The sequence below is a fragment of the Phalangium opilio genome, unplaced genomic scaffold, assembly GCF_054372755.1.
Source record: "Phalangium opilio isolate 3A_F unplaced genomic scaffold, DU_Popi_V2 ptg000009l_1, whole genome shotgun sequence".
Lineage (NCBI taxonomy): Eukaryota > Metazoa > Arthropoda > Arachnida > Opiliones > Phalangiidae > Phalangium > Phalangium opilio.
In genome coordinates, this window is record NW_028324146.1 from 6,300,434 (window position 1) to 6,320,478 (window position 20,045).

Below are 20,045 nucleotides of genomic sequence, written 5' to 3' on the forward strand. Positions count from 1 at the left end.
TAATATTTAGTGAAATGGAAGTTTCAAAAGAGTGTAATTTAAGAAAATACTTTTTTTTACAAATTAAAAACACCCAAAATAGAGTTTTGTCACCTTGAGTTTTTCCGGACAATTTAAGGTGTAAATTCGGTAATAAAAACCTTTAAAACGCCGTTTGAATTTAAACATGGAAATTAAATAATAATACTGCGCGTTTGTTGTCTTAAATGAGGTCTTCCGCATGTTTTAATTTTGAAGTCAATCCAAAGATTATAAAGTCAAGGAAAAAGACTTAATTGTTCGTATTAAATTAAATAAAACAGCATTTTTTAAAGATGATATTTTCTTAAGAAAATATTTTTATCCCTGAGTAAAACGTACACTCTAAGAAATGGAAGTGTTAAAAAGGTGTTAAAACGGTGTAAACACCGTAAAAACACCCAAAAGAGTGTTTTATTACCTTGAGTTTTTAGAGGCCAATTTAAAGTGTAAATTCGGTGTAAAATAACACTATTAAAACACCATTCGAAATTAAACATGAAAAATTATAATACTGCTGGTTTCTTAAATAAGGTCTTTCATTTATTTTTCATTAATGTTTTAATATTAAAGTCAATACAAACAGTAAAAAATTATTGAAAAACGTACTTGTTAAACCTTTTTTAAAAATGATATTCATGAAAGAAAACAGTTTTATCCTTTAAATAAAATTAACAAAGAAATTGGGAATCTGGCGGTGTTGTACCTTCATAAAACTATGCTAAACGTGTTAGGCGACACTCTTACAGGTGTTAAGCGATACTCTTAAAAAACGAGACTATAAGTTAGATACTGGCCTCACAGTAGGGCCAGCTTGAGAAGCCAAAGTGGGGCACTTGCTTTTGTGACATGTTTTATCATTATTTTGAGAAAAATTAGAGTACTAAATGGATTTTTTTTGTAAAATCTGTAGTGAAAATTAGATTAAACGCGTTTCTGGTGCTCGAAAAACTCTTAGTGAAAAGAGATTATTAAATTTAACAAGAACGTCTATATCTACTGCTTGAATATTATCGCCTCCAAAACTAATTTAATACCCTATGCATATGTACGAATTGAAAACTTTCTGCCTTTTTCAGAAGTTTATAAACCCGTAAAAATGAATTTATACGCAACAACCCTCGCTTAAAGAGGTGTAGTTCTGCATGTGAGAACTTTCCTCCCTATAGGTGATGAAGTTCTCTCAAGATGGAACCCTGCTATGAATATAGCATTTATTGCTAATAATACTGCGGAATGGCGGATAATCAAAATTTAATTAAACAGGAAAACCATACTCGATATTTGAGTTGTGCCTCATGAGTGGTCAAAATGTAGCTACTATAGTGTTTTTTACGTCATCGGTTTTGCTCTTAAGTCTAGGAAAAGTACTAGAATTTCTACTACTATCCTACCAAATAATCTCCCACTCTTAAAGGTGTTACGCGACACTCTTAAAGGTGTTACGCGACACTCTGAAAGGTGCTATGCCGCACCCTTTAAGGAGTAGCACAACACTAATATGAGAGTAAAAATTCACTTTCAGTGCGATATAAGAGTTAAAAAGGTGTTAAACTGCACCTCTGTTACACAATTGTATACTTATCTTTGCCACCAATTGCTCAAATAAGTGTTATTAAACCCATTCAGGGGTGTAAATGAACACCTGTAACGGTGTCAAATTTGGACCCATATAAACTACTTTTAAAGGTGTTAAAGCACACCCCATTTTCTTAGAGTGATGTTTAAATAATTTTATCTTAATATCAGGAAAGTGTCGGACTCTCTCCTTCGTCTGTGACATGCATTTGGAGGGGTGAATGCATACTCGCGAAATCTGTTTCATCCCCCTCGCCTATTGACCACGTACCTAAGATAATTTGTGATATTGCGCGTGAAGAAATAGTGCGGTTTTATTTTACATTAGCTGCTTTTGACTGAGGCTAACCGTGGCCACTGCAGTTTATCGCCACAATTTAATTTGATGATTACATGATTGTATTAATTTAGTTTGCGAATATTGATGTTATGTTATTAACTAATATTAAAACGTTTTAGCTTATAATGACGACCCAGGGCCTAAGTTTAAACGAAATTCTAAAGGATTTTAACGATGAGTATTTTGAATTAAATGATTTCAAGAACATCTACGGCATCTTTAATTTAATTTCGGCGTGCTAACGTTTTAAACAAACTTTAACCTCGTTCAAACGCGAAAAAAACCACTACAGAAAATAGAACAGAGCGCGGAGGTTGTGACTCTTCCTTGAGATACGCCTATGCCAAATTCTCCCGTTTGATGGCGTACGAGCGTTATTTTCGGGAAGAATGACGTCATCAACTTCAAATCTGATTGGCTGATACCATTTTAAACACCGCTCGCGCGCTTGAGCGTCTCGAAATGCATGTCAAGCTAAGGTAAAGGCAGGAAAATATGGCAGTCCGACACTTTCCCCTATTTATTTTTGTTAATATCTAATGAAGAGTTTCGAAGTCCACCTTATTTGACATTACTCATAAAGTTTTATAATCATTAATTGTTTTGACGCATTGCGTCCCGGGTTTAACATTTTTAATCCAATCAAACAAGGTTAATATATCGATAAGTGCTCAAGACGCCCACCTTCTGCGTATATGGTCCAAAGTATCGGTTATTGTTTGAATTAATAGTTTAGAAAACCCATATAATAAGAAAATTTCTTCTGCACTAAAATTCCGTGATTCAGCGGATGTAAATTTGAACTACAGACAAACCTTTCATTAAAAATCCATAAATATCTCAACAATTTACTGGAACATGTTTATTTACCATAATTTAAATATCAATTTATCTTTTTAAGCATCATGTTACAATAATAACAAGGGATATGTTATGGATTATGGCTTATTTCACCTTTCCCTTATATTTAGATAAGCCTTGAAATCGTTAGACAATGTATCACCTTGCTACTCTGTTATTATCAGAGAAATTTTAGCAATGTACACTTAAGTATAGTCATTTGAGGGTATATACCACTGTTCGAAAACCGCCTAAATTTCGGGAGTTTGGTCAAATGTGACCTCCAAATTATGGTTTCGGTCTGTGTGAAATGTGGACCCATAAAAACTACTTTAAAAGGTGTTATAACACACTAATTTGTTTTGAGTATACGGTGAAAAGTATATATGGCACCTTTGTTGAGTGTAGCACGATGTAGTAAAGGTGGCAGACTGTATTGAAATCAGCCTTCCTACAATATTTCACGCATTTTCTGCAGTATTTCCCACTTCAATAGTTCAAATTCACGCCATTTGAAGAATATTGGAAGAACATACAAACACTTAAAGAACACCTTTTAAAAATATTGTTTTAAAAATGGTGTAAGAAATAGCTCAATGAGATGTAATAAATAGCTCAATGAGGTGTAATAAATATGTCAGTGGGAAATATTTTTTAAGATGCAGTGTTAAAAATGGTCTATTTGACACTTTCAGAGGTGTTGTTTAACATCTTTAAATTAAGACGAAAGGTGCTAAATCACATCTTTTGTTTTAAGAGTGTAATATTCCTTTTCTGCACTATTTGACACTTCAAGCCAAAATTGACGCCTTTTGAAGAATATTAGAAGAATATACAGACACTTTGAGAACACCTTTTAAAAATATGGTTTTTAAAAGGTGTAAGATAAAGCTTTATAAGGTGTAATAAATGTGTCGGGAGAAAATATTTTTAAGACGCAAAGTGTTGAAAATGGGCCATTTAAATTTTAAAACCTTCAGAGGCGTTATTTAACCACTTTAATGGTGCTGTTTTTGGACCCGTCAAAATTAAGACAAAAGGTGCTAAATCACACCTTTGATTTTAAGAGTGTACGATTTTTAATAGGCAAAGAATTACTTGTATTTAAAATATCGGTTATATTCAAGAAATTTAAATGGATTCATGGTCATTTTGGGTTCCACTTAAATAGAAGCGTGTGCAATGCGAAACCTTAGAACGCTGCAAAGAGTTGCTGATTGATTTGCGATTGTTTATGCTGTCATAGAGAGGGGAAAAGAGTGTTTAATTGTAGTAAAATAAATTGGAGGAGCTTAGACTCTCTAAACTCAAACAGAAATGTAATAAATGTTATTTTTGCTTTAACTTATAATTAACTTATACCCTGTAAAGTGATTGTTTTTAATAGCAGCATAAGTTTATGAGATATGTTCCAGAAGTATGACAGTACCAATACTTCGTAATTCTAGAGACTTTCTGAGATCTAGTTCGACAACGAAAAGCGACAATTGCAGACTACACTCTGTGTTGCAGTCCATCTTTTATTTAGTCTGTCCTATTCTTTGACAGCGCCGCACCATGCGTCGCTTTACGAGAATTTATGACGTTTCTCCAACGTCGCTTCATGACAAGCTCTCAGTAACCAGTGACAAGCTTATGGAACATATCTTATGAACTCACGGTAAGAGACTATAATTGATGGTTTTAGCAGAAATAGGATGAGAACGTATTCTTCTTCTGGTTTAAGTTAACCTCTAGATTAAACTTACGCTTAAACTTTTAAGTGCGCGGTTTTAGTCCAGCATACTACTGTCGAGGTCAATCAACGCTTTTAATTTGATAAGAGCCAAACTTAAGGCTCTTTCTGATACGATCCAACTTTTTGACTCGGCTTGATGGGTCAACTCGAGTTGAATCAACTAGTTGGATCGTGTGAAAAGACGCTGGATGAGTTGAGTCACCAAAAACGTTGGCTAGGAAAAAATGGATCAGTGATCCAATTTTTGCTGACTCAACTTGACAAATGAATTAGAAAAAAAACCTTTTTCGGGGGTTATTTCGTAAGTGCCAAGGAAGGTGGCGCTTTTAGTTTAGTCGTGTGAATTGGAAATATTTATTTCATTTTTCCCTTCAAGAAATACAACTTTTTGACCCATCGAGCTGAGTCAAAAAGTTGGATCGTCTGAAAGAGCCTCAAGTGTTCATAAATTTGCTAGAAACTTAAGGGTAAGGTGAAGACAAAATTAACAAACCTAGAATCGATAATATTTTAAAGAGCTCAGAGAATGTATAAGTACAGTTATGGCATCAAATAGTTTTCGACTTGTACCATAGGAGAGTTTTGGTATAACGCGTTATTATGCCACTCACTTGCACTTACTAAACTGTTGCTGGGGTTCAAAACGAATCGCGGAAAAATTAGGCGAAATCTGGAAGCTTGGCTCAACAATGAAATTTACTAATTACTATTAAAGTTATTAAACGACATCTTAGACCCGGAAAAACTGTTTAATAGTTCTAAAAGTTTTATCGAATCGAGATTGGCTAGAGTTGGACATAGAAGAGAATCCGTTAGGTACGGATATATTTACCCTTTCAAGACTGAATTCTATTTCAAGCAGGCTCATATTACATGTCATTTAATGATATTACGGTTGGATGATTTTTGAACAAAGTTAGTTAATTATACTCCTAATGGAGTTAGTTTATTAACAATTGAGCTCGGTTTTAACTTAATGGTTTCAAGCCTCCTTTAAAATAGAACGTTTGAACTTTGGCAAGAAAATTCGATATCAGAAATCAAAACTAACTTGACTCGTGTAAAACTAAAGTCTATTTTTAACTTCAAATTTAGCTCGAAATGTCAAATGACTCGTTTTTAAAATCCAAGATGACATTTTACATTAAAATAAAACAAATTTTATTGACCATTTGTAATAAATTTCGATTCTATCTGCGTAGTTTTATGTTACAGCCGGTTATTTGTATTTTGCCGTGAAAGTCAAAGCGTTCACGAAGACGACGGTCAAACTAATCAATCAACAAATGTACAATATAACCTTTCAACTTTTAAAAGAAAACTCAACATCCCTAACTTACTTTGCTATTGTGAAATGAAGTGTATTATTAATTCGAGAATTATCTCGGAATTAAATCAAGTATCATTTTGTATTTGAATAGGTAATCGATCGTTTCCACGAATTTCAAATTCTAAAAGAGTAATTTTCAAGTTTAAATCGGTAAACTACAACTGTACTTTTTGCCTAAACCCAGTTCTGATTCAGGTAAGACAACTAAGTCTGTGCTACAAGTTCCATAATTAGGTTCAAACTCCACTGCAAATTGTAAATTTAAATCTTAATAACATCATAAGACATAATTTCATCATTAGGTAAATATGTTTTTAGAAAGTCCTCTGTTGGCACTCCTAAAGTTCCAATAAGGAATTTATTAATTTTTTTCATGTTTAATTTGTAATGAATTTTATAATCTTACTTTTATTGACACCATCATGAATAGTAGTTTAACATCCTTTTGGAATTATACCTTTGAAATAAAATTGTCACTGAAATATTCAATCTTGATTTATGATATACTGAAATTTTAGCTAGAAAAATATACATAGGAAGAAAAATCTGTAAAAACTTATGAGTAACCTAAAATATCCAAAACTACTGTAAAGGATGAGAAGCAAACTCTCCTAAATATTTTAAGAAAATCCAGAGCGTTATAATATTTGTAACCGAAATGACGTTCTAACGAAGCTCTCCATAGAGAGTAAATAATAAGAAAGGGTTTATAAATTTTTGAAGTTTAAGAATTTTTTCAATAATAAACTGTCTAACTCATCCTGATCTCATCTAATTATAAAATCCTCCTCTCGACTCGGACAGGTATTATTTTGATTTCTACACTTGTATATTTAGTATCCTGGATGATATTTAGATCCTATACACCGGCTTTAAGGTTAATTACGCTCTCTGTATCATTTACAATGGTATTCAAAATTGTACTGACAAAGGGTTACTTTGCTGCTAATGGAATTTAAGTATTTAACCAGGGATAGATAGACTTTTTTAAGACGGAATAAACAATGTTTGGCCTTTACTTCAGTCCGACTCATAGACGAGTATATAGTCCCTTCCTTCAACACGTAACCAAAAAATTAAATTTTCTTATTGTCTCACAAAAACTACGTATTGGTGACGTTGCTGACAAGGAGGGCCAAAAATACGTAATTCCTGTTTACCTCTGTCGCCATGACTACGACCCCTCTTGCGTTGTACCATAGCCCACTCGATCACGCGCGTCACGACGCAAGCTGCTCGCGCTATAGCTATAGAGCGCGGATCGAGTGGGCTATGGTTGTACAGATAAGCGTCTTCACAGGGGTTCAAAATGGAGCCGTCTAAATGCGAGGGTCCGGTAATTATTCGGGAATTGTTTTTAATAGCAATTAAGAAGGTAGTTAGTGAATTTGGTGCCGGTGTTTTGGATTTGGAGTACATCTGTAAGGGTGAAAAGTGTTCGCTAATTCTTTCTTAAGCCAATCATTTCTACTATCCTCATGATTTTGTAAACGAATTTGATGAAGTTAACCAAGGCTTAGTGAATGGTCAGGAGTTTTGTGAGCTTAGTGTTTGGTTAAAACCTGTTCGTGCTGTAATATCTATGAAGACTTTTCTAGACTCACTTTTAATTTTCTTGGGTCTTCCCCGTTTTTTTTCAGTTGCAAGCCCTATGTCTTGTGTAACTTCCATTTTTAAACAATGTTATTTCAAAAATTACAATCCGAGCCCATTCCAACTTGGCAGACGAAGGGGCAGACGACGTTTATTTGACCCGGATATACATACAACGCCATAACAAAAATAAGACCCGCCTCTTCTTTCATACCCCTCCGTCACGGGTAAGGGGGTCGTGGACTTGGACGCGCACCCGAATAACCCTGTTACCCATTCCGTCTAAAAAAAGTCTATCTATCCCTGATTTAACTAACTTTTTGCCTGAGAAATATTTTGCTTTCAATTTTTGGTAGACAATAATAATGTACACACGATTGTCACAGTTCGTTTAATGTATTTAAGAATTTTAATCAGGGTAAAATTTCTCTGGTTTACGAAATTGAAAGATTGAACTTTCAAGCGTTGCGGGTTTACTATAAATACATTGAAAAGTGATGAGTTCATCTGATTATAACAAATACGCTCTTAACATTGACAACTAGCTTTTTTCCAAAAATATCAAAAGAAACAGAGAATACCCGGAAATTCCGGCCAGTAGTTTGTTTCTGATATATATATTCTTTTTGTGGCAACCCTGAGCAGGATGATCTTATGCATATATTTCCATGACGGTGTCTTGATACTCGTAGATGAGTTGCTTCCGGTGATAGGCTAAGATTAATATGATGGTCTAAATCCAAGAGGACTAAGGCCGAGGGAGATAATGATCTTTCCCTTCTGGAGCTTAGCTTAAAAATCGATGACGCGTTAAGTCGCTTCAAAGATTTAGTCCCATTTCCCCCAAAATAGTTCTCCCAAACGCTACTTATCCCAATCCCAGTTTACCCAAAATTATTTCTCCCAATGATTTTTAACCCAAATATTTATTTCTCCCAAAATTAAAATAAGTATCTTATACATTTTACTATTCTAAATTAAAACCAAATTTTATTGCCTCCAAAAACTCTTCGGGTGTTTTAGCGCCGGTGTCCAATTGTTCTCTCAGAATATTCCGTTTGTTCTCAAGATCACGGTACTTTTTTAGAGGTGGTCTAACAGGGTGAAGACGGCTCATGGAGTCTATTTCTATTTCTTGATGGACCTCTTCTCTTTTCATAAACTGTATTAGTTCATAGATGTTGGGATGAGGGACCTTCAATGCTTTGTTCCACTTGTTATGTGTGCCTTCACAATCATTGTTCGTTCTTGCATCCGCGTTGTCACCATGGCACCACATTGATCTTTGATATCGAGAAGTGTTTTCTCCCAGCCATATATTAACGAAATAATCGGCCATAACTCTGTACTGTGGAATTGCTGGTGCTTTCCCCTCCATGTACAACCAAAGATCATCTATTTGCTGTAGCGGAGCCATAGCCAGTCCTATCATCCTTCGAATAGACATCTCGAACTCGGAATTGCTGTTGAAAATGTCGACGAAACCACGAACTTGAACTCTTCGCCAGATTGCTTGCGCAAAGTGGAAAAAACATCCCCTTATTCGTGCAACAGGAAATATACCTTGAATGGAAGCTACAACAGCTTGTTCAAAGTCCACCATGAATTCTGCAGGGCTGAAAGATAAACCACGGATTGCGGCGATTGTTTGAATGGCGCGAAACATACGATCATAAGTTTCGCGAGATTTATCTGGTAGCAATACAAATAGCTGAGGTAATATTTTTTTTTCAACGATACAGTGCAATGTAAAGAGTTGATAAAATAGTGCTGGTGAAGCTTTGAATGTTCCATCCATGCATATGCGTTGAGCAGAACAGATTCTCCCAACCATCCGATCAGTTCCGAAAATGAGTATCTTATCTTCGTCGCCTTCGTTGAATAACAGAAAATTATGCTCAGATATAGTCCTTGTCCACTGACCGACGAGTTCGATAGCTCCACGAGTTAATGGGTTATTAGGATGATTTTCAGCACCATTTTCTACCATTAGCGGTGTTCTTCAACATCATCGTTTGCCCACCAATAACCGGAACAAGTCGATCCTTCGAGGTTTTAACCCACTCCATCTTGATAGTGACGAAATCAAACACCAATACAACAATCGCATATTTGTAACCCCATTATATACGAAAACTAAAAAAATTAATTAATCTAATAATTTTTTGTGCCCATCTAAAAAATTTACAAATGTACAACGATTTTACACTTAAGAATTAAAAAAGAAAGATATAACCATTTTATACTTAACAAAATCTAGATTTAGAAAGTTTTTGGGTTAAGTGGGAATTGGGAGAAACGCGTTTGGTTTAAATGGGAACCAAAATATTTTTGGGTTAAGTGAGAATTGGGAGAAATGGTTTTGGGTTAATTGGGAATTGTTTTTAATAGCAATTAAGAAGGTAGTTAGTGAATTTGGTGCCGGTGTTTTGGATTTGGAGTACATCTGTAAGGGTGAAAAGTGTTCGCTAATTCTTTCTTAAGCCAATCATTTCTACTATCCTCATGATTTTGTAAACGAATTTGATGAAGTTAACCAAGGCTTAGTGAATGGTCAGGAGTTTTGTGAGCTTAGTGTTTGGTTAAAACCTGTTCGTGCTGTAATATCTATGAAGACTTTTCTAGACTCACTTTTAATTTTCTTGGGTCTTCCCCGTTTTTTTTCAGTTGCAAGCCCTATGTCTTGTGTAACTTCCATTTTTAAACAATGTTATTTCAAAAATTACAATCCGAGCCCATTCCAACTTGGCAGACGAAGGGGCAGACGACGTTTATTTGACCCGGATATACATACAACGCCATAACAAAAATAAGACCCGCCTCTTCTTTCATACCCCTCCGTCACGGGTAAGGGGGTCGTGGACTTGGACGCGCACCCGAATAACCCTGTTACCCATTCCGTCTAAAAAAAGTCTATCTATCCCTGATTTAACTAACTTTTTGCCTGAGAAATATTTTGCTTTCAATTTTTGGTAGACAATAATAATGTACACACGATTGTCACAGTTCGTTTAATGTATTTAAGAATTTTAATCAGGGTAAAATTTCTCTGGTTTACGAAATTGAAAGATTGAACTTTCAAGCGTTGCGGGTTTACTATAAATACATTGAAAAGTGATGAGCTCATCTGATTATAACAAATACGCTCTTAACATTGACAACTAGCTTTTTTCCAAAAATATCAAAAGAAACAGAGAATACCCGGAAATTCCGGCCAGTAGTTTGTTTCTGATATATATATTCTTTTTGTGGCAACCCTGAGCAGGATGATCTTATGCATATATTTCCATGACGGTGTCTTGATACTCGTAGATGAGTTGCTTCCGGTGATAGGCTAAGATTAATATGATGGTCTAAATCCAAGAGGACTAAGGCCGAGGGAGATAATGATCTTTCCCTTCTGGAGCTTAGCTTAAAAATCGATGACGCGTTAAGTCGCTTCAAATACTAGGGTTGGCAAAACGCGGCTCTGACCACGCAACGAGATTTTAAGAGAAATTAAACCAGTTATCCCCTGATATTAGAACAGCTGGTTAAAAATGTTGTATAGGCACTTGTTTTTACAATCATAGGTATGGCTAACAAGAGATGAAATGTTTATTCCTTTAGGTTGGGTTTAGGTTCGGTTAAATTAAGTTGGGTTGAATATTGGCTAGACTTTTGGAAATACTCAACCATTTCACTTATGAAACCTTGTCTTGAGCAGGAAACTGGAGAAGGGATCGTGAATCCTCCTAAGTTTGGGAAGATTCTTATCAGTCAGGTGCGATAGAGTATTATAAAGCTCGTCTCCCTTTTTGTACCTCGTATAAATTAGCTTTAAAACACAGTATGGGATAACAATGCCAACAATTCATCAAGGTACGCGTGTTAGTCACCGCGCTACTTCTCTTACAGAGTGTTATCAATGCCTTTTAACAACTAATACTAACATCGTTATTTGCGTATGTGTGTAATGACCTCCATTAGTGTGAGCAGAAAGTGTAATAAATAACTCCTGTACGGAACCTCGAGCAGGCGGTGATGAGAAAGGTATGGTTTACTGGCGCGATATCTGTCGATGTTGTTGGGTGTTCAGGTCCACTACGGCTACACGCACCTAGCAGTCAGACCGATAAAGACATCCCTAAAGTATGGGTCAACTCTATCGAATTCAAGTATATTAATATTCGTTTACTTATCAAACTAAGATTTTTGTATGATCACAAAGAAGCCAATAATATTAGGGAAATATAAGCAGCCGGCAAGCATGATTGTTCTGATTTCGATAGTTACTTAGGATTACTATGGAAGGGTTCTGTAACATTGCGTCTTCCATTGTGTAGTGCTGCCGAGAAACATTGAGAGGAACCACCGTGGTCTTCCTCCATTTTTTCGCGGAAATTGCTTTCCGAATAATTTTGAGAAATATGCCGCGAGTGCCGGAAATAAAATATTCCCGTGTTCCGCAAACCCCCTCCCCCAACCTTCCCCGCTTCCATCGTCTGGACGGGAATAGAAATACGGGTACGGGCAAGTATTGGAGCGACTGGGACGAAATGTAGATTCGGTTATGGCAGGATTGCCACAAGTCAGAAATAATCAAGAGAACCTGAAAAACAGGGAATTGAAAATTCGGAAAAATTTCTCAGGAAGAATTAGTCGGGGAATTTAAAATAAGCCAAAAAGGTCATGGAAAATGCAGGGACTTTTACCTCTCCGAGTGACGATGACGTCACAAAGAGGTATAACACTGGCCGTGTCTGTGTGTGTGTCTGTCACCGCATTGGCAGTTGGCAAATCGGAGTAAACGTATTCACAATATTAAAAGACTCCCAGACTAGTAATGGCTGTAGTAGTTTCGTACTTCTACAATCCCTATCATCACCTCTTAAAGCGGAATGTCTGTCAGACTCTGCTTCAAAGGCTATTCTTGAATGGTTTCTAGTCCAAGAATTAAATTCACAGACCACGCCTTAAAGCTTCCTTAGTTCCCTACTGCCGTTAAGGAGATCACTCCTAAACACTCTTAGTCTTATACTTTCAAGGATAAAATTCAGTAACTTCTGTCACCACTGTGTAGAGCCTCGACAAATAGTCGCTTGAAAGTTGAAACTTTAATGATAAGGAATGCTGGCTTTTAGTTTTGAAGCGATTTAGCTCGAAAGACTTGCCAGTTGTATCTTTATAGGTCTTTGCCAAGTTTTTCTGGGTTTTCTTTCATCTTTGGTCTTTTTAAGAAATCCACCTTTTTCGTGTCCAGACAAATTATACTGATGGGTATTATCGAGGATACTGGCGGAACTCGGAAGCGAAGTGATATAACTTCATAAACTTGATCTCTGATTGGTCGACGAAGAAACTAGAGAGGAAATAAGATTTCGAGTGCGACGTTCAAATCATACTGGAAATATACAAAGGAAGGTTGGTTTTCATACTTACAAGAAGCCATCATATAATTACTAAGCATTTGAATAGGAATCTGATTGAACATACACTACCAACGAGATATACAAGGCCCATGCACGCTCACTTAGAGGGGGGGTCCCTCACCCATATATAATTGACTTGTGTGGTTGATAGATGGCGCTTCTTAGACTCCTTTATACACTTAATACTTAGGCTTAATTCACATGAAATCCAGCCGCGCGCTCCTTCGCTCGAGGTTCGAAACTTAGAGCAGGCAGATGGTCACGTGAGGTTTACGTATTTTTTTAGACTTAAACGCGCCTCTAGCGGAGAATCGTGGCAATTTAAAATCTCCGGAAAAAAATAAAAAAATTTGCGCCCGCATAGGCCTTGTATATCTCGATGGTAGTGGAGTAACTTTCCTGGAAATTTTCAGCCTTCTAGGGCAAGCAGTTTGGGCTGGACGCTGATTATCAGTCAGTCAGGACTTTGATTTATAGAGATATCGATTTTTCGGACTCACTACCCTGACTGGTAAACAATGCTCAGTTCAAACGTTTTTCCCAGAAGGCTGACATTTTCCTCGGTGTGTAGTAGTAAGAAAGCACTGAGAAAGGCTTTATCAATCTTCGGCCATCTTGAAATATGGCGGCCAGAAATATTAAAAACATTCTTTTTGGTATAACCTCGATGCTTTTCAATCGATTTCGCTCATATTTAGTACACTGGTTCCTATAGCCCATAGACGGGTTTTGAGGCTTTTGTTATTCAATTTTCCGCCATCTTTAAAAATGGCGAACAGAAATATGACAAACCATCTTTATGGATTTCACTTTATTTAGTTTACTAATTCACTATGGCCATTGTAGGGCCCAATTTCCCGCCATCTTTTAAAATGGCGGGCTGAAAATCGTTCCGATGGGCAACCCTTGGCTCTTTTAGTTCTAGTTCATTTGATGTCGAAATCTTAGTTGGTTGGTCATGGTTTTCTGAAAAGTAAATACACTTGAGCCCTATGATAGAAGCTGTAGGTGCGCGAGATTGAAAGCTGGCTTGAGACGTCGATGCTGAGGAGGGTTGCACAGGGGAACGAAATGCATTTTAATGGCATTCCTGCTTGCATTAAACGGCAGGGAACCGTGGTCGAAGCACAGAGATAATATATTCCTTACCCCTCGCTTTTTCAACGAAAATTCTACTACTTTGACTTCCCTTCCAGTAAAAAATGATTCCAAAAACTTATGATCATTTTTCGATCAAATATTATAAAAATATAAAAATCTTCAGCATAATAATGGATGCACCGAGCCGCTCTTGCAAAGGTATACTTAAATGGATGAAAATTTTAAATGCAGCTCAGATGTCAGGAGTGAGTTACCAATAGCATTTTCTCATGAGGATCTCATGAAAAACTTTCCCCTGACCCTTGACCCTCCGTCATGAATTAGTGAAAGAAAAATAACTATACTATCAGCTTCATCTCTGAAGGAATATTCACCGTAAACCAGCGGCTATGTTTTCAAATTGTTCCCTTAAGGGGTTTGGGTTTTGGGGTCTAGCCCTGTCTGCCACAGCTAACCGACAGCGCCACATGCTTTTACCATGAATCTATTAACTAATAAAATTTCACTTAGTTAAAATCAGCAAGTCTTGAGGGACATTCAAACATATAGTCTCAATTAAAATTTTAAAACTATCAATAAAATTGCAGTTGAAAAGCGTATAATTGTTTTGCAAAGATTGGATTCTGAAAACTTGTCCTCTAATCGGATACAATTCTCGAAAAATGGAAGTTGCCATTTTACGATCTGATTAAGCCAGCTTTCTATACCTCTTGGTCTGTTTTCTCCGCGTAAGATATTAATACTTGGAAATCGCAATATTTCTTCTATTTTAAATTTGTACAGGAAACAAGATATCGCGAGTGTTAAGCCTAAAATAATTAGAAATTTAGAAAATCCTATCGGATGCTAATAATTTCTGTTACGTTGAATATAAAGGAAAACTAAATTAGGCCAACTCTCCTCGCTTTAATCTAATTGTCCATTCCCCAATCGTTTACGAATAGACATAAGTGGCGTTGAAGCAATAAGTAAGAAATGCAACCAACATTTGAAATTAATGTATGTTAATTTCCGATTAAAATTGATATCCATTAAACTCAACTTGATATTTTTTGTAAATGAAGACCAGCTTTAGTTGAAGTAGAAATCAGTTAAGCTCCTCGACGCCCAACCAGACTGTTGTGCACAATATACTTTAGGCAGAGATGCATGGTGCGGCTACGGTCGAGACCTGCTACTCACCACCGCTTTCTTCGATACAACAGAGGAATTTGATGACCACAGTTGACGCCTGTAACAACGATATACATTAAAAATGAGGAAAAAATAGTCTGGTATTTGAAGGATCACGAAACAGATGGCGTACCTTAACATATAGGTTAAAAATTATTACACTGACCTTTGACGATAATTGACTGGCTTTCCACCAAAAATTCAGTGCCAGTTATAAAGATTATGATAAGTAACTAAGAGCAATCTTCCACCATGGAGTAATATTTAGGGAGACCAAACTGCAATGTAGTGCAATTTAAAGGAATGCTTGATTCTCACTCCAATAACAATAATGTAATATGCTTTGCAATGACTATTGAAATGAAAAATTGTTTTTTATTTTCAGATTTTTTATATTATTTTTTATTCGTTTACGGTATAATTATCTTCCGCTATGAATCACGTGAACGAGGTTATTCTTGACTTGTTCCATATAATCTCTCTTGGTTGAACGATATAAAAGGCAAAGATTTTCGAACGAAACATGCAAATCAGATTTCAAGTCTCTTGTCTATAGTCTGCGGTGGTGATATTTAGTAATGGCTCGCACTAAAACAGGACCGAAGGATATGCGCAATGTTACAATAAGAAAGAGGAAAGTCGATAAACCGGAAGTTCCAAGATCGCTGGACCATGGTAAATATCTAGAATAATGTGGGCTTACCGTCGTATTTCCATAGAAAAAATGTATTTGAAATACAGATCTTTGTGGTTGTTCTTCCAATTGTACACCTTACAGTGATCACTTAGAAGTGTCTATTCACCTTGATACGCTAGAGTCCTAGTTAACCTTTGCTCATGCACGCCACTCAATTTGTATTCACAAAGCGCACAGTTTTCGCGTACTTGTTAAGACCCAGGTTCTAACAGACTAGCACGTCTAAGAATAGAACATACTTTAATTCTTGATAATTTTATGTGTCATTTGATTTTATCGGGTTAATCGTGGTTTGAAAATAAAGATAGCACGTGTGATAATTTAATGGTGCGTATTATTAAGGAATTTCTTAGTAAGTTAAAACTCACGTTTCTCATTTTACCTTGAGCAATGTTTACTCGGAAATGAACAGTGACTGCGCATGAAGAAGAGGCCTAAAATTTGCTAATCAACTACAAATGATTATGTAAGTGATGATTTTATTTATAGCAATTGAGAAGAAAAGTAGGCACCCTCGACAAACCGTTTCGAGTCGTGCCAATCTCCTCCTGCCAGTTCCACGCGTGAAACGAAGACTACAAGATGGCAGGTACGCCTTCAGTTACCGAAAACACGCGGTTGTGGCCTTGACCGCGGCGCTGGAGTACCTGATGTCTGAATTAATGGAGATATCCTCTGCAAAAGCTCGCGCGGAGAAGAAAGGCCGCATCACTCCTCGTCACATCATGTTGGCCCTTGAAGAAGACGATGATTTGAAAGTGTTGTTTAATGGCACGACCATCGCTTCCAGTGGTGTAAGGCCTAAAGTATTTCCAGTTCCAAAGGAAAAGAGCTTAAAACAATAGTTACATATATTGGTTTTAATTTAAATTCATCGTTTTCAAATATAATTGTTAAATATTACATTTTTATTAGGCGTATTTGGTTTATAGTTTTGGAAAACATTTTTAAAATTCTATTTTAAACGGCAATAAAATGTTTTACGCACATTTGGTGTTATAAATTTTTCTATTCCATTCATGGCCCACGATATATATCATGACTTAGATGAATCGAGACATTAGAGGGGAGTTTACATGGTCAATATCCAATAAGCTATTTTGAAGTTCTAAATAATTTTTTAAAACTGATGCAATAAGTTTAAACTTCAGAAATCAGCAGGTTAAATGGCTTAGAAGAAAATAGACTAGAAATACATTTTAACAAAAGTAATATAAGAAACCTCCCTACGGGAGGAAAGTGTACAAAGGCGAATTTTTCCCGATACATCCTCGTACCGCCAATGTCCCCGCGCACTTATACGGCCGTAAACAAAGTTTAAAAAATAGGGCTGGGCCGCGTAGAGCGTAGGAATACATTCTCTGATCTCGCGATTACGTCGGCTGCTTAAGCGATTGCGTCGGCTGCTTAAGCGATTGCGTCGGCAGCTTAAGCGATTGCGTCGGCTGCTTAAGCGATTGCGTCGGCTGCTTAAGTGATTGCGTCGGCTGCTTAAGTTTGTCAATTTCACAAACTCATTGTAATTTTAAACTTTTCCAATGAAATAATTCATGCAGTATTTTTAGATTTTGATGATAATCAATCATTAATAGACAGGCAGTGACTAGATTGTAGGATTTTCATAGGTCTTTGCGTAAAATTTGAAATAAACCCTTACTTTGCCAAGGTATATGACTAACACTATACATAGATTTCAAAATGGTGTTATTATCTTTCTCGAAATTTTATTCTTGTATTCATAATTTTCATCTTCTTCTTGGCTTCACAATAAACTAGATTTTCGTTTCGAAATAAAAGTATGTGAATATTTATTAACAAAATCAGGAATCTCCTGTTTCTTTAAGACAGACGGCTAAGCAGACTACACTAGTTTGAAGCGCTTTTTCCTCTTTCCTTTTCCAACGACCATATCGAAAGACTACCGTACCTTGTCCATGAGCAATAGTGTCTGAATATGGTATTTGGCGGTACGAGGATGTATCGCGTGTTTTAACGTTATGCCTATGGCGTCTTGTATACTTCCCTCCCGTAGGGAGGTTTCTTATATTACTTCTGATTTTAAATAAAATGACGTTTAAATTAAACATTAAAATGCTTAAATTAAATATGAACTAAAACGCCTATAAATATCCAAACACGTAGGTAACTTACAAAAGTTAAAGATTAAAAACTCGATTTATTAAAACGTTTCACTCGAACTTTAAACTCTTCTAAAAAATAATCGCATTCATTTCTATTAAATACAGTTTTTCAAATTTATAAAATTCAAGCCTATCTTGTAAATCATACCTCTATCCTTTAAAGAAATTTAACACCAAACAGCTTGTGCGTCAATTCTGAGAGAGCGGTACTGAGAGAGCGGTAGCTCTCTTAGATAAGGGTGGTTTTTTGATTGGATGTAACTTTTTTTGTATTACGTTTACTGTTTTGAAAATATACCCCAGAACTACAATTTGGGCCCTTAATGTGTGGTTAAAATTTAAAAAAGATCCATCCATTAGTTTTTTTTATAAAGAATAAAGTTGCTAAGGGTGGTTTTCATTTCCATAAAATTTTTCACACCTTTTTATGAAAAACAGGAATTTTTCCCATAGAAATAACATGGGAAATTTTTTGAAAAGAACCGTCCGGTTAATTCGATGTTAGAAAAACTATACGTTTGTTAGTTTTGGGAACGGTCTTAAATGAAAGGTAGAACATTTCTCATGGCGCTAAGCGATTTTCATGGAAAATAATTAAGTTTAAGTATTAATTTTGATAACATTTAGAACATAACTCGATTTGCGATTTTATATCATGGATACACTAATTTACTAGAAAATATCAGCGCGACCAAAATTGGCGTATTTTAACGTTTAGTTGCCTCATAATAATTTGAGAATTTCTTCATAATGCTTTATGGATGAAATGGCCTATAGAGAGCGCGATAAGACGGCTTTAATAATTCCGCGCAGCCGCCGTGAGTCCCGTGACGTTGAAACGGCGATAGTCGGCGACGCCATCAAATACTCGAGTCTAAATCGTCGCCTTAAATAGCGTTTATGAACTTTATGAAGCTTTTGGAAAGTAATTTGGTCTAATTTTAGTATTTTTAGTTGCTAAAACTTAATATTATTTAAATATTAAACGCTTAAGGTAAGAATTATCATTAAATTTGAAAATTATTGTAAATTAATCTATTTCATTTCACTAAGCCTTGGTCAAAACAATTTCAGTTAGTAGCAACACACTGAGAAATTAATGTCAAAGAAACAATAGTTTTCACCATGTTTTTGATTGTTTAATGCTGTTATCCAGAAAAACCTCTAACAAGCCTTAATATATACAGGTAGTCGCTGTTTTTTGAAATTACATTACCTTAATTTTAAATATACAGCAAAACATTGTTTTTTTACTTTAACGGCTGTGGAAAAAACAGCTAATTTTTATTTCTCAAACGGAAGTGCAAGATATGTTATTATTAATAGAACTTTGCTGTTTTCCGGGAAAAACGTATTCTGCCGTGAAGAATACAGTAGTGTATAATTAAAAACACAGATAGTTACACTATTAAGTATAAATTTAACGTATATTTTACTGTATAATCCAGCGTAAATTAAAGTTTTGCATACTATAATTTGAACATTAAGTACTTTGCTTCAAACCTTGGAGCACTTTATTTTAAACCTTGAAGCGCTTTAATTTAAACCTTGAAGCAATATAACCTAATCTTACCTAACCATGCTAAGCCTTTTGGAAAAGGTCCGCGTTTATTATGAAAGGACCGATATGAAAATAAAAATATTTTGGTAAGTCAGTGAATTGCTAATTTTAAAACCAATTTTTTAACTTTGCAATTTCTCTTCTTCATTATAATTTCAACCTACTTATTTCTAAAATTGACCGAAAATGTACAAAACGTGTTAGGCGACATTCTTAAAAGCGTTAGGCGACATTCTTAAAAGCGTTATGCGACACTCTTGGAGTGGCGTCGCTAGGCCTTTTATGGGGCTATAGCGCCCCCAAATTTCAAAGTTAGCCCCTTCAAAAAAATCCATACACTAACTTCTAAATCGTCGACTTTAGTTACAGTTAGAGAAATTTCCGCTTCAAAAACCTCGTTAGTGTCAAACTGTTCCAAGTTCTCGCACTTCCATGGATTTTCTTTTTTTAAATATGGTAGAGTAGGTTAGGTCAAACGCGTTTCTGGTGCTCGAAAAACTCTTCGTGAAAAGAGATTATTAAAT

The 20,045-nt window shown here is 35.7% G+C and overlaps 1 long non-coding RNA gene across 2 annotated transcripts; it reads right to left on the bottom strand.

The window, feature by feature from the left end:
- Positions 1–10,319: 10,319 nt before the first annotated feature.
- On the bottom strand, positions 10,320–17,021 carry LOC149713556 (uncharacterized). 2 transcript variants are annotated; one of them, XR_016371408.1, is made up of 4 exons: positions 15,289–17,021; positions 14,992–15,180; positions 11,241–12,820; positions 10,320–11,171 (listed from the first exon to the last, which is right to left on the bottom strand). It is a non-coding gene; the product is annotated as an uncharacterized LOC149713556 (long non-coding RNA). The 2 variants fall into 2 exon arrangements; XR_016371407.1 differs by having other exon boundaries at positions 10,320–12,820.
- Between the last annotated feature and the right edge of the window lie 3,024 nt (positions 17,022–20,045).